The 12159-nt window shown below is 40.2% G+C and overlaps 1 protein-coding gene across 3 annotated transcripts in view; it reads left to right on the plus strand.

Annotated features, from left to right (window-relative positions):
• Positions 1-12159, plus strand: part of LOC126873846 (RNA-binding protein Musashi homolog 2) — a 134834-nt gene that overhangs the window by 22241 nt on the left and 100434 nt on the right. The window contains exon 2 of one of the 3 annotated variants that reach the window (XM_050635127.1): positions 6227-6292. The exons of the other annotated variants lie outside the window; for them this stretch is intronic. The gene's annotated coding sequence lies outside the window, so the exon portion shown is untranslated. The remainder of the gene's footprint in view (positions 1-6226; positions 6293-12159) is intronic. 3 annotated transcript variants of the gene reach the window in all.

The following is a 12159-nucleotide window of genomic DNA, read 5'->3' on the forward strand; positions in this document are numbered from 1 at the left end:
AAAAATTCTACTCTTTTTATTTTTACGTTTTAATGCTAAAGTTGCGGGAAACGGTGAAACGTTCCGAAAGCAGAAAAACACGAGAAAAAACACACAACGAAAGAAGCAAAAATATTTAAAAATCTACCCTGTTGGAAGCTCGAGTTCGGACGAAATACGCGAAGGGGTATAGCATGTTAAGCAAACAAAAATCCTTCGCAGCGTGCGGAGTGGAGATATTTTTGAAAATACCTTTGACTTTGCCGATATTACTCGCGATCGAGATTTACGTCGCATGGAGAAACAAGAAGCGAGCGGACGCAGCGATCTGTCGATTATTACTTATTTCTGACGGTGCAGAATTTCTTCGATAATGAAAAATTTAATCGCTCGTCGTAATCAACCGTTCCTCGTTTCATTCTTTTGTTCCAAAACGACTGCAGACCTGTCCCTCCGCAGATATGATACTTGGAAAGTGAACGAAAAGTGTCTCGAGATTGCTATTGATATCGGAGCACGTATTGTTCATTGGTTTGAAAATGTTTCATATTTTTCCTTAACTCTTCAGTGCATAATACGTCAAACGTATTCATGTAGAACGTATCCAATATTCAATTGATTTGTTGAACATATTCTATAGATAACTCAAATTTTTCAATATCATTCTCGGTGTTCGGAACGATTGTATCCTTTTAAGCTTACAGTTATAGCGCAACTTTATCTTTCAAACAAAGAAGTAATACAGTGGCATTGTTTGCTAAGAAATCCTGTTAATTTAAGGGTTTATTCATGCAACTGACAAATAAATATTTGCCAAAACGAGATACAGATTAGGTAGGAAAAAGAGAAGAAGCGTAACATACATACGCTTGTATTAAAATTTGGAAACTCGAGGTTTTAAAAATTTCAGTTGCAGAGAGAGAAAGGGGGAAGAAAAGTAACTATAAAATATTTCAAAACAGGCCCTTCACGACGCAACCTATTTTTTCGCTGCGACGCGATGTCTTTTCTCCCCTTTTGTTGAGCGGCTGGCTATTCAAAAAATCGAAATGAGAGCGAGGAGTAATTAACTTCCTTTCCGTATTGTGCGCCACGTACGCGTGCTCCCAGTCGGAACAAAAATACTGTCGGGCAAACTTATTTTCGTTGTTCTTAAAAAAAAAGGACAGATTTTTTTTTAACGAATCAACCGGGAATCTATTATTCGATGACCTGAATACAAGATTTAATGTAGTTTACAAGAATCTATATTAACACTCGTAAAAGTGTAATACGATTATAGCAGATTTGTTTCATCGATTTCATTATCGCTTCTTTCGTCCGTGTTTTGTAATCAGTCGTTGCAATTTCAGCGTAGTTTCAGTTTCTATTTAGATCACAACCTACAAAGCAAAATCAAACTGTGAATTGGTTGAAAAAATATTTAATTCGAAACGGAATTCAAGCGGCTATTTCGAGATTGAAGTTAATAGATTTTATGATCTGGACAAAATATTCCAGAACGCAAATTGCATTCCCATTTCTCTCACTTAAATTTGTAAAATGTTTATCTGTTCGTTAAATCGATCCACTCCAACCAATTCATCGCTTTATCTCGTAGAAATAATTTCTACGTTAAACGTACATATATATTGAAGCAATTATAATTATTTTCTAAAGCAGCAAGTATGTACTCTGTTACGATTTTCTTCTCACCCTGTCTGTTCTCGCAGTATTACTAGTGTACAGTGTACCTCAAAGACTAAGCAACAACTATTTTTCTCGACGCTAAGCTCTCTTTATGGCGCAAACGCTGCCCTAACTCATTGTAAATTATTTTGTAGCTCTTACACGTGGACGTCTTGTACCTCAACCTTGTTCTCACTGTACCATAGAAAAATTCAATTTTTTATAGCAATAATTTTATTACTTCTTCGTGTCAAGAGCTAAAGGATATTGATTCTTAAATTTTTCAAGGCTAAAACGAGTAAAAACAATGTTACTGAATCCGTTGCATTCTAGAATATTCATATCTTCCGTTGCTCGTGTGTAAGCGCGGATGCGTTTCAGCATGGAAACTCTAGCGGCTACGTCTTTACTATATTTCCGTTGATGCATATTATTCTTCGTAGGCTTGTTCTCGTCTGGCGGAGCCGTGACTTCGCTCGTGCTTCAGATAGATGCATGTTTATTGCTGCATTAGCGCGAGACCGTAGCAAGGTAAAGCCAGCAGCCGGTAGGATTCCGTTGGTTTACTGGAGGATTTCGTACTCCCCCGCAAAATATCCTACCCGGCAGATCTGCTCGTCCCGTTTTCGCGCAACCGCAAACAGCCTAGCATCTGAAGCTTCCAACAGTAAATCAGGATAACCTATTACAGTTATTGAATTTAATCTCATTGATAATCTCGAATAAACATTGCTACGAAATTCGAATAGAATTTTAATCTTTCGAGTGAAATAAGACTTATTTAGCAGCGTGTACCTTTTTCTTGTATAAGGTACCAGATTACGATATTCCTTTGTAAAATCATTACTGATGGAAATCCGCTAGTTTAGAATGTAACGCGTGATGCAAAAACAAAGTACACGAGTCTAGTAGAGAGTCTAAACTGTAGAACCACAGGAGCAAAACAACGGTCCACCACTATGGGTATATTATTCCGCAATGGCGGAACGATTAGTCAGGCCTCCCCACGCACCGCTGACACTCGCACGCGCAACCTGCACATGATTAATAATCATAGCTGACCGTCGCGTCGTTATTGGCGCGGACGTTATCGTTATCTTCCGCCTATTTGCTCGCACTTTTGAGTGACGATCAGTCGTGACGCGACTGTCAGAAATTAATCTGCCCATCCTAAAACGTGATCAAGTATCTACCAATGTATCTCTACCAATTACTATATAGGCTAGCTATCTTTTAGACTTTTGGAGCGCTTGTTTTCCACCGCAAACATTCATTCAAAATGTGCACTGGCTGAACAAAGTTTTCGAACCTTTGATTTCAGACGTGTCTCGATACAAGGCTAATGAGATTTCGAAAGATTTCATATAACACACTATATATATTGTAGTATTGTGGACAAATGGAAATATCGGGTGAACCATAAACAATGTTGCGAGAAAGTCTAAGTGCCGACAGACCCATCAACCTGTCGTCGGTCTTTCAGTCGAATAGTTACGCGGAAAAAAGGCCTACGTGACTATAGCCACCGACGGTTGCGGAACACGTACGTGATGGGGCTATGAGAAAAGACAAAGGGATGGTAAGGGAGAAAGACGAATTAACAGTCAGTGTGAGTTGAGAAGTCAGCGTTGTCAGAGAGTGTGGTCCGCGTGAAAGAGAGAGTTGGAATTGTGGTGACGAGAGTTGTAAATTAACTATTTACTTGTCTTAATTATAACACATTATTGTATTTAGTTTACGTTAAAAAACCATGGTTTCCTGTTTAATCCATTTTAAATAAATAATTATAAAATCCTATAATATATACAGGGTGGTTGGTAACTAATGGTACAAGCGGAAAGGGGATGATTCTGCGCGAAAAAAGAAGTCGAAAATGTAGAATAAACATTTTTTTTTAATTTTTCCATCGAGACAACGATCTACAGTGAGATCCGTTATAACGTGCCGCACGCGTACCTAGCGAAAATTCAAAGTCGAAAACAAAGCCTCAAACGAAAAATTTTTATTCTATATTTTCGACTTCTTTTTTTCGCGTAGAATCATCCCCTTTCCGCTTGTACCACCAGTTACCAACCACCCTGTATATATATATATATATATATACTGTACGGTATATTATAGGATTTTATTCTATATATTTTATTTATCTATTTATCTATCTATCTATAAATATATGTAGATAGATAGATAGATAGATAGATAGATAGGTAGATAGGTAGAAGTTTTAGAGCGAATGTTGAAATAGTTTGCGCCTTTGTACATAGAAATATTTATTTCTAAGTTCCGTAGAATGGAATGAATTTATGGAACGATCAAGCGTTCGAAACACCTGTTTTGTATACGTGATTCAGAATAAGTTGATCGAGGAAATGCGTTCATAGTGCTTGAACGAATGACCGTGTAGTTGAAAGATCATGTTTCGCGAGGCGAATGCAGCAGAATCGTGATATTTGGTGTGCAGCGACGACATGTGCGACGCATCTCTGCAGAGGGGCGGCAGAAAGGGATGAATTATTCGTTGTCTCCTACACTCTGCACCCCCGGACACTGACACCGCGTTGTCCTGTCTGCCGTGTCGACCCTCTGTCGCTGACACTGTCATCTATAACGTTCGCGAGCATCCACCGACGCGCACGTGTGTCGCTTTTTTTCCACCAAGGAACATCAACATTCTTACTCTCTGTTGTAAAAATTACACCACGCCTCTGCAAGCTGTCTGAGTCGAACCTTTGAATGTCATGACGAGCGGCTGCGTTATGACAAAGGTTCTCAGTACTCCTTAGTGACAATCGTTTCTTTTACAGTACGATTGTACGACCAGTTCTTTAATAGCGTCGCGCGCGATAGCTTCCATAGATAAAGGGATAAAGGACTGATTCGAGCTCGTGAAGGATAAATATAAAGAACGTGATGTTTGAAATGTATCATAGTGAAAGCAACAGCGTCCCATCTAAGTAAAATTAAAACGAACGAACGCACGGAAATGACATTGCTCCGTACAAAATCCAGTTCGGACTAACACGCACGAATTTTAGAATCGTTTTCTCGATTGGAGAAACGTTACGTTCGCGTCTTGATTACCCGCTAGTGACTTGGCCTCGTGATCCTTGTGCATCTCGAGACGATTAAATCCACCATCTATTTCTATCGAAGCTATCGTAAATGAAGAGATCGCGCGTCAGAAGGAGAACACGCTCGGAGTTAGCACAATACAGCTGCGAAGTCAGACGAATGCTTTCACGAGGGGAAGAAGGGCGAGGGGCTTAGAAAACGAGGGAACAGAGAGGGGCAGAGGGTGATTCGAGCGACGCGTTCCGGGGAGCCAGGAATATCTGAGCTCCGTGGCGCTAATTAATTGGTCCGTAAATTAGCACGCAACAATGCTCGGCCATCGTGTAACCAACGAATCACGGAATTGCCGGCACGCGTGCGAACGTAAGAATACGCGTGATCTACGAGGTATTCCAGGCTGCCTCGTCCTACCTGCAGCCCTCGTTCAATTTTCTCACCCCATCGCAGATTGGGGAGACCACCCTTCGACTTCTCCCGTCCTACGCTTTTTCGATTATCCGTTTTCAGGATGCAGACAATTTCTATGGGAGGGTTGAGGTAATCCTGAGGTCGCGATAGGAAACGTATAACGGTATATTCGATGATTTCCGCAAATATCTCGAATACGACGCAAAATACTCCGTGAAAAGATTGAAAACTATCTTTAATTTTTTTAATCGTCAAGTTACCGCGTTCTTAAATGTAGGAGCAACTACGTTAATCTTGAGATTACTGTGACTTTCCTGCGTTGAACTTTATCGAACTCAGGTTTTTTAATTTTATTCCTAGATGAATCACCTTTTCCTACATCTGTCGCAACTGAGGTGGTGTTGGATGTAAGTGTTCAAGAAATATTCTCGATGTTTAACAAAAAAGGTTTATTTAACAATCAACAATCAACTATCAGTCAACAGTCAACAATCAACAGTCAACAATCAACAGTCAACAATCAACAGTCAACAGTCAACAGTCAACAGTCAACAGTCAACAGTCAACAGTCAACAGTCAACAGACAACAGTCAACAATCAACAATCAACAGTCAATAGTCAACAATCAACAGTCAACAATCAACAGTCAACAGTCAACAATCAACTATCACGCTTCTCGAATGTATTTGCTTCGCTGTTACGCTAGATCCTTCGCACTTTGCTGTTCGAAACGGAATGAATCTTTTGTTCAAAGCCAAACGGATTCTTTTCTTTGTCGCCCCTCGATATCCATCCCCACTACGCACGCGGTTGTTAGACGTCCGCGACGGTTGCCGCGTATGCATTCTTCCGAATATTCCGCGGAAGAACCGTAGGGATGTCGATGGTACATTAGGCATGCCGGCCTTACGCGTTGATGGTATAGCGCTTTGTGTCGCGAAGCCGTCGGAAAGTTCCGTCGTCGAACGTCACCACAAACTATTACGCGATGAATATAATCTTTTTTTGCGAACGTAATATTCTTCCATACGACTTTTGTACTTCTTTGACGTATAATTGTTGAAATAATTGGAAGAATGTTGATTTACCTCTGTTTCAGACAAGCCAGAAGCATCCTGTATAGCTGTCTCTTTTCTCGGTTTGATCGTAGATGTAATCTTCGCTGGTAAGCTACTTCTCTTTAAATTTCATCCATCTTATTTAAAAATTACAAACGAAGCGTGTAAGTACATTGTTCGCGAGAACTTTCATTGTGGACTGTAAAACCACCGAAGACACGGAATAACCAGCGGGGAAACATTTGTGGAGTTTGCGTTTTTTTCGGAGAAATGTACGGACCATCGAGAATTATACTTTGGGAAAGTTGAGTGGTACGGAGGATCGCGACGGTTAAAAATTAAATGAAAGGCGAACCGAAACAAAACGTGCGACTGTAAATGAACCGAGGAACCGGAATGACTTTCTATTTCGTTTAGAGAGAGCGTGCAGCGAACCGACAAGAAAAGATAAATAGATACATAAGTTGAAAAGAACAGGTCGGGAAGAGAGGATGTCCGTAGGCGCGTGCATCAACCGACAGAAAAAACACCCATGTGCTTTTCAGGAGATCTTCCGTCGTAGTTTTCGGTACTTTACAGCTTCAATTCTCTGTGTATACATACCTGCAACGGCAGTCAGGTTGTAAAGGGTCGCGAATTGAGTGCACCTGTTGCGACTAGTTGCAGCCAACCTACACATGTAATGGGAAACAGAGTGGCAACGTTGTTTCGAGGAGCAGCCACAATTTCCTTTTCGTCTTCGTTTTCGTTTTCTTGCATATTATCACATTAGCTGATAACTTGTGGGAATTCATAGTCATAAGAAAGAGAGAGAGAGAGAGAGAGAGAGAGAGAGAGACAGGGAAAGAGAGAGAGAGTACAAACTATTATATATGATTAGTTGATTATAAATATTTATACATTTATGGGCAATTTAAAGAGCTATAGATTTACATATATGTATAACGTATATATAATTCGTCATAATATTTGATAGGTGAATCGAATTTCTATTTAGCGTAACGCGATATTGAAATCAGCCATATATAGAACAGTTCTCAAATTTTGCCACCCTTAATCGAAATAGATTAACTTAGCATTGGTACGAGGATTAGGATTGCCTGTATTTATGCTCACCTAGCGATTATATAGTTACAATATTCATGAGAAATGGCACAGATTAATGTGTATTATTTATTCATAAACTACCGTATTCTATTTCCACCCCTTAAGAAGGTAAAAACCCGCTGCAACAAATAAATCCGTCGATTTCGATCGAATTAATTGCAAAAGGACAGTGACGAAATAACAGAGTTGGATCGATGGGAATCGCCTTGATAGATTCCCATAGCTGGCAACAAAAGTTCCGCTCCCCAGGGGATTCTCACCACTGCAGCGTTCGCCTGTTCGATTTTTCATAGAGCGCTTTTTCAGTTTATAAGTGCGTTTAGTCATCGAGCGAACAGATAAGCCTTTTACCATGCACGCAAACAGGGCAGGAACGTTTTGAACGCACCGAGTAGAAACGTTTTGTTGGGATTGAACGCGGCGTTATTGACTGGAAGCTTGATAAGCGAGAGGCATCCTCGGAGCTCGCCACCACGAAAATCCATCGGCGATAAAAACTTAATCGTAAATGATCGTGAATCCGGGATACAGACTCATTGACGAGAGCAGAGAAAAAATCATTCCCGATGCAAATTGCTCGATCGAGTTCGATTTGTCCCGATCGTCTACCGTCATCCTGCTATGTATCGATTCGAATCAACTTTTTTAGTTTCGCATAAATTGCATTTTGATCCGGCAACGGCAACATTGTTGCTGTATTTGTTGGAATAGGCCAGGATAGATCTAACTCAGTTTATGCTTCTAAAAAACGGCGTGCTATACTTGTTATACTATAATTCTTGCAACAATTTAAACGAATTTCTGCTTCGTCCATGCATCGAATTATGATATTTTAATAACTATCCTAGTATTTATGAACTAGAGTATACTTATGTAAGATGACTCTCTCGGTAGTTGAAATTTCCAGTAGATAAAAATCGTAAGGAGTATCGATCGACGAGAGGAAATTGTTGGATCTGCCAGTAAAACTTTCTTGACTCGATACCGTGTCCAACTGCGGTCGTTGTCTGGCCATTAGCGAGCACCGGGCTTTTTCTCCTTTTTGTCGCTTCTGTTGGCCGTTTTTACACCGACATGACACCACCAGTTCGGAAGCTCATAAGGTTTCTTGCTCGTTTCTGTCGACATTTCGTGCTGCTGAGCTAACGATTTCTCCCGGATGAAAATACGCTCCGATCTTTCCAACGAGTATGCATCGAGCGGAACCTTCCCGAATCGTGGCTAAATCGATCGGTTTTTTTGCCAATCCTATTTCGTATTACGGGCTATGGTTCTGGCTATTTGCTGGCTAAAATCGTTCGCAGTAAATAAGAAAGTGGCGGTGATGTCGCGAATCGCTAGTTCGCAAGGTCGCGATAAAGCACGCGAATTCCTCGTTCTTCAGTTCGTTTGCTGGCTCGCGCAGCCAACACGATGGCTGATCATTTATTAAAAGCTCGTTCGCGAGTCTACCGCGCGTGGAATCACGGACTATGGTCTTTCTGCCAACGGTAGTCGCCACTATTATTAGCGTCCACGTGCATGACAATGAGACGAGGCGCGTTCCTGTTAAGCTTGAGATGGTCATTCTCCGAGCGATTCCGCTTCGATTTTACATACAGTGGCTTTCGAACTTATTTCAACGCCTGTATAAACTTTTTCGATTGTATCGGGTGTTTATATAATTTTCCGTGTCTCAAATTTTTCTGCATAAATTGCAGAGATGTAATCGATAAGTGAAAATGGGAAAGAACCGTTACATGATGTTTCGCAATAAACGTTTATTGGAAAGTTATGAGCAAATATTGAGCGCAACGCGGAATACGTGTATACCAATTCATCGTTAAATTAACGGCAGCGTAGTACTTGTATACATAATAAACTGACTGTAGTATAGCGCGATGCAACTTAGTTGCTAGCTGATATTCAACAAAATTCTCAAAGGACTTGAAATATAATAAATTCCATATTACATCGACGTCGAGCCTGGATCAACGTATCATTGTGATATTCTGAAATGAAAATTTAAGCACTTCCGCGACTGCTTACGGTACGAATAGAATAAAATAAATTAACTACGACAGACTTTTCATGTTCTGTAATAAACAGTCCATATTTCAATCTGCACTTGATATTTATTTATAATACGTTGTAATAAAATAATTGCAACAGAACGTCGTATACTCTTTTTCCTTGAAAAATTGAAAATACCAATGGAAACGCGCTTGAGGAGGAAAGAGAAGATTCTGTTTTATGATTTCGCGATTGCAGTGAATAAGTGCAAATAAGATGCGAAAAGAAATTCCGCGTGAAATAACGTATCTACATTCGGTTGTGTTTGTCTGATTCGAAGCCACAAACTCTCCAACTCTAAAGCCGATATAAATCGCGTACGTGTGATGAAATTAGATTACAGCCGTGACTCTAAAGTTGGCCGAATTCCGTACTAGCGAATCGAATTCGAACCAGTAACAAATGGTTTTCGGCTAGGACACGGATCGAAGAATTTTTGATGTTCGATAGAAACGAGAATAGACGTTCGCCACGCTGCGAGGTCGATTAACTAATACGCTTATCTTCTTACCTGATGATTTATTAATCTCACGTCACACCTCGATAAATCGTTCCATTCGAAACCATCCCACGTTGTACGTATAAGGCTTTTACATTTCGACTTCTGGTAAAAATATTTATTTACTTTGCATTCTTTTCGTATGCGATTAATTGCGTTCTGCGAAACTTCGTTTAATTTCGTTTTAACTCCCAGCTATAAAAGTTTACTACTAATTGCGAGTGAGCTCGAGTTAAATTTTTACCTGAACTATTTAATTTTAAAGCCTCAATTCTATATATTTGGGTGATAAATTCCATTGATTGCCTTTAAACATATAAAGTATAGAATGCAAGTTGATTCACTCGGTATCTGGATGGAGGAAAACGCAAAACGATATTTATACAACGCGCGTCGTTTTGTTTGATGTACCTACAGATACGCTGAATGTCTTTTAACTGATGCGTTTATTTCGTACTAGGTGCCCGGTTGCGTGAACTGGTTTATCGATCCGTTATCGAATGTCAATAAGTAGAGTGATTTATGCATGGGTGTCGGACAACATTTGCGATTGCATTTGCTTGCATCGTTTCATCAACAGGACGAAAAGAGGGGTGCGATCTGCAAATTAATAGTTTGTCCAGTTAATTAGACTTTGTGATCGATTTGTTTCTTTAATATTTATCGTACCAAGATTTTCCTAAAGGCTGTTGTTTTCTGCGAATCTCGGAATGAACGGATTTGCTAATTTTATTCCTTGTTCCAAGGTACATCTTTTTTCTACGATTTTACCAGGAAAATGATCGTACTTTTACGGTTTTATCGTCGACGATAATATTCCAGAGAACATATCGTTATCTCGTCCGTTTTCCCTACCGGTTTGCTAGTTTCCCGAGATGTTCTGGAATCATAGCGAATCAATACCAACGGAATGTTCCACCCACGTTCAAGCAGCGCGCGCTGGAATGCAATATCTCACTGTTGCGTTATATTAAATAAGTTAAATTACACCCGTTAACAAGCCGATTGCCCGCAAATTAATGTCATCGCGTTCGATGCATCTATCCAACCGTTCTTTGGGGCAAACGACGTTACGCCGCTTTCCATTGATACTCATTTTCCGATTAATTAATAATAATTTTGCAAGATTTCAGCCGCGTTTCCGTTCAATTCTTTCCAACGATTTTTAAATCTATTTCTTACTTTTGGCGGACAAAGCAGCGAATTTACGAACTGAAGCTTTAAACAAATACATTAATCGATCTAATCACAGCTAGGACTATACGCATGTTCTGAACGCGTGTTTAGTTAGCAAACTCTATTCATAACTCGATATCTCGAACTGTTGCTTACAATTTTCAATTAAAATCACGCTGTGTTAACCCTCTATTATTTTATATTATGTAGTAATGATTTTCACTAGTAAAAGTTCACTTGTATCCCTGAAAGAAAAATTAGCCCGAACAGCGAGCCGATGTTTCTAGCTGCTAACGAAAACTATTAGGAGCTATTTTAAGGCACTAATCTTGATATTCGTAAAATACGATATAAATTACCAAAGACGAACGTAACTTGGGAAAACATTAATGGACATAATGACGTCCGATAACACGTAGTTCAGAGTCACGACGTTATGCTTTTCAAACGTTTATCGCTCCTTTGATCCTGTCTCTCCGTTTCGATGACCCAAACACGTGTACTTTCAGGCCTGACTAATTTCACAAGCTCGTTATACGTATCTCTTGCACTAAACATATTGTAGCAAGAGACGTTACATAGTTGCACGTGTCGGCGAATTGCAATCGATCGAGTATCGATCGTGCAGCGATAAAAAAGCTACTCTCAGACTTGGCTGAAAACATTAACCGCAGCTAACGCGTTACTCGACGAGTAAAGACTGCCACCGCGCACTCTGCTGTGTATCGACTCGCGGTATGGTCCGATTAACGTGACGGTGCATCCTTCCCATAAATACACACCGACACCAGGATGGTTAGCGAGACGCCGATGCGGTCGCCTTAAATTTGCCAACTAACGTTACCTTAAATTTTCCCGTCTCCCGGGAGCTTAGAGTGCTGGTCTACATCGTGTTTCTTGTTTATCGAATGGCCCGTTTGCCGCGACGATTAATTCGTTGGCTCGTGTCGCGGTTTTGTACCACGGAACGTGTCGATATTCTACGAGCTTCGGGCAGAAGCTTTTCTCCACTCTGTGCCGCCACGCTTCGTCTTTCTCGCGTTCTTTCATTTTTAATGCTGTGTTTTAATCGTTATCCATAATCGGTGGCTATCCGTAACTTTACGTTCGTTTATTTTCAATGTCGGATTTTAATTGCGT

Source organism: Bombus huntii, chromosome 15 (genome assembly GCF_024542735.1).
Source record: "Bombus huntii isolate Logan2020A chromosome 15, iyBomHunt1.1, whole genome shotgun sequence".
Classification (NCBI taxonomy): domain Eukaryota; kingdom Metazoa; phylum Arthropoda; class Insecta; order Hymenoptera; family Apidae; genus Bombus; species Bombus huntii.